Consider the following 4128-nt stretch of genomic DNA (forward strand, 5'->3'; position numbering starts at 1 on the left):
AATAAGATGTCCAGAAAAAAAATGACAGGCAAAAAGCAATAAAAGTCTTCCTTCCCTTGAGGCTTTATGGACCTTCTGATTCCAACTGTATGTCCCATTTAGTTTGGTGGAATCAGAAAAAATAATTATTTGATCATTCCCTTGTGGCCCAATATAAATTTTCATCTTGGCCTCACCCCTTGCTTAAATCAAAGCTCCACTTACCAACTTCTCAAAATAAGGATCCCTGAAGGGTCTCTGGTCAATTGGTTTACTGTGCCAAGTTCTTTACTGCCCCTACCAACCTTGATTTTTATTTTATATTTTGGTGGGTCTGGGGTTGATTGTATTATTTTTTCCCAATTCTTTGTTCCTTACAACAGGAATTATATATTGATGGTCTTTGGTATTTGATCTTCTAGTAATCTTCCAGTATCTCTGAGTAAAATAGACAGGGACTTCTGGTTTCTCAACTGGCATCTGGGGCAAGTTGTAGCAAGATGTGAACTCCAAAGATCTTGGGTGGCCTTGCTTCTGTGGTACTCCTTGTTGCAGCTCTCATGACCTCTCTCGGAGTGACATTGTTCACTGCCTGTGACGTTCCTCAGCAGACATTCCTTGTTCTTGGATTCTCCAACTTCCAGGAGACTCCACTGTGCTTTTGGCTTCATTCTCACAGCTTCATGTACTGACCTCCTAGAGGTATACTGCATGGTCCCTCCAGGCCTTCTTCTGAAATCTAGGTAGATGCCTCCATTACCCCACATCTCTTACATTCTGCATGCCCTCATACCAGTACCATATGGGATGATGCCAAGGTCTGCTTGAGCTCAAGTAATAGCTGGTCCCCCTTGCTTCATGGCTGCAGAGGCCTTCAAGTGTCTAGTGACTGAATTATGTGAAATGAATCTCAGGGAATCAATTCCCTAGGTGGCCCATCAAGCAGGGTGGCCTAGGGCTCAATTTTCAAATGAAATCTTTACATCTTTGCACCTTTGAGCCTACAATGGCTGGGGTCTTGCAGATTTCTGAGATGCCCTCAAGGGATCCTATTGTCCTCATGCAAAGTACTTGCTTCTTTTTAATGCTTATCTTTTCAGCAACCAAGCTCTCCCTGGCTCTAATTTTATAGGCTCCAGCTTTACATATCCCAATTTTATAGGCATTTCCTTTCTGGCCACCAGAAAACATTTTCAAATTATTCAGCTCTGCTTTTGGGTCCTGCTTTTCATAGTAGATATGGGTAAAAGCTCCTGGCAGTACCCATGCCACAGCCTCAACACTGAGATGCTTGAAATTTCTTCTGCAAGATTAATTAACCCATCTCCCTTAATCTCACTCTCCTGGAAAGTCTCAAGGCATAAGCAAAATGTAGACAAATTTTTATCCAGAGCATAGGAAACAGTCTCAAGTCCACCTGCCAATGGAGTCCTTCTTCCCAACTGAAACCTTATGAGCACAGCATTTTCTATGTACATTTCTATCAACATTCAGTTCTTCTAAACTCCAACTAGGATATCCCATTGACCACATCTTTCAGCATTCTAGGATTTCTCTAGTTGACATCTCCAAACATTTCCAAACTTCTGTGAACCAGAAGCAAATGCTTATAAACTACATGGTCAGGTCGTCACAGCAATGATCCCATTTTTCTGATATCAAAATCTGTTTTATTCACTTTCCTTGTTGCTAAAACACAATATAAATTAAAGGAGAGGTTTATTCCAGTTCACATTTTCAGTCCATAGTTAACTGGCTCAAAGGTGCAGGAAGGGCATGGTGGAAAGGTCTGGTGGAGGAAAGGAGTTCATGTAATGGCAGCCAGAGGCAGAGAGAGAAGGGCAGATCTATGGAGAGAGATATATGCTTCCAGGTCTTGTCTCCAGTCACCTACCTCTTCTAACCAGACTCCACTTCCTAATATCACATTCAGCTATAATACTGGTAGGATCCAATTACCTTCCAAAAGTCTTGACTCTGAGCACATGATAGTTTTGAGGGTCATCTGGATCTAAACCACAATAACTATACACCTTTTACAATGGCTAAAATCAAAATACACTTAGTCAGAAGTGGTGGCACATGTCTGTAATTCCAGCACTCAAGAGGCTGAGGCATCAGGATTGCTGCAAGTTCAAGGCCAACCTAGACTATATATAAAGACCTGTCTCAATAAACAAACAAACAAAAAATCAAACCACTGCCAACACCAAATGTTAAGAAAGATGTGGGCCAAAAAATTCTCATTCATGGTAATAAAAAATGGTATAGCCACTCTGGAAAAAAGTTTGGCAACTTCTCACAAAATCAAATATATTTTCTCCGTGCGATCCAGCAATCACACTTCTTGTTGTTTATGTAAACGAGATGAAACTTTATGTGTACACAAAAACCTTTACATGGATGTTTATAGCAGCTTTATTCATAATTACCAAAACTTAGAAGCAACCAATATGTCTTTCAGTAGATGAATGGATAAAAAAACTGTGGTACATCATACAATGGAATGTTATCCAACAATAACAGGAAATGAGTGATCAAGCTATGAAAAAACATCGAGAAAAATAAAAATGGGTATTCACAAACGAAAGAAACCTCCAGGCATGGTACTGCATGCTTGTAATCCCAGCACTCTGGGAGTCTGAGGCAGGAGGATCCCAAGTTTGAGCTTAGCCTGGACAACTTTGCAACTTAGTAAGATTTTGTCTCAAAACAATAAATAAAAGGAGCTGGGGATGTAGCTCAGTTAATTGCCAGCATTAACAAAGAAAGAAAGAAAGCCAATCTGAAAAGGCTATACACTATATGATTCAAACTATATAAAATTCTGAAAATACAAAACTATAAAGCCAGTAAAAATATCAATGGTTGCCAAGAATTAGGGAGAATTGGAAGAATGTTCAGATGTCATTTAGGGCAATGAAATAATACTTTGTATCATAGTATAATGATGCATATGAATATTACATGTTTGTCAAAACCCAAACACAAAGAGTGAACTTTAGTCTAAACTATGGGTTTTAGTTAATAATACTGCATTAATATTGATTCATTCATTGAACAACACTAACACCAGATGAAAAACTGTATGTGGACAAAGAAGAGGTATATGGGAAACTTCTGATCAAATACAAATTTCTGGTCAATTTTTAATTTATTTTCTCTAACCCTAAAATTTCTCTAAAATATAAAGTATTCTTAAAAAAAAAAAGGCACAAAATCCATCCCTACCTACTCAATTCCTCAAACTACATGTAGGAATGCAGTTCAAGCAATGCAGAAACTGTTTATTAATTAAAGTGCAGAGCTAGAACCAAAAACTACCAAATAAAATATAAAAAATATTTCATAAGAAGAAATGGTAGTGGCAAAGAGCCACTCATGCTTAATGTTACCACCACATGACAAAACACAGGGGCTTAGACATGCTGTTCTGACCAGCAGATGACAAAATGAATCTAGAGGGCTGGTGATTTAGCTCATTGGCACCATGCCTGCCTGGCAAGTGTAAGGCTCTGAGGTAGATTCCTGGTACCAAAAAAAAAAAATAAAAAAAATAAAAAATCTAGAATTGGGAAAAGATTTGGAATTTATAATCTAAAGATCTGGAGTTCTCATTCCACCAGGTTTGCTATCACAAGTCTACCCTGTTTGTACCTGTTTCTTCATATATGAAGTGGATATAAATTGATTATCAAAAGACTTTTAAACCCAGACAACTACACAGAGGGAAGTTGTTACTGTTACTGCACTCTGAATATGTATTGCTACCCCCATCTCTCCAGTGCAGGGAGGGGTTTATGGAAAGAATGATTGCTAGTGGCTGTTCCTGGCAAGAGGTTAACATTGCAGTAAGGGCAAAAACACATACCACACAAGGCTCAGGCTTCTTGGGGTTTTGGCTTAGTCCTCAGCTAATCATGACTCCAAATGTTGGCCAGCAAAACAACACAATCATATTGAGTTAGGCTCTTTTTGCAATGTTATGCATTGGAAAGAGCAGTCGAGGGGTGTGATGCACCTGGGACTCCCAAGAATGCTGCAGAAGTATCGCCAGAAGAGGCCACTGAAGCATTCCAGTCATGTAAAGGGAGTGATTATAAGAACCAAGTGTTTCTACTTGGCTGAACATCAGAATAGCCCAGCTAG

This window comes from Heterocephalus glaber, unplaced genomic scaffold (genome assembly GCF_053883595.1).
Source record: "Heterocephalus glaber isolate CG9 unplaced genomic scaffold, H.glaber_assembly_v1.0 deba00001532, whole genome shotgun sequence".
Classification (NCBI taxonomy): domain Eukaryota; kingdom Metazoa; phylum Chordata; class Mammalia; order Rodentia; family Bathyergidae; genus Heterocephalus; species Heterocephalus glaber.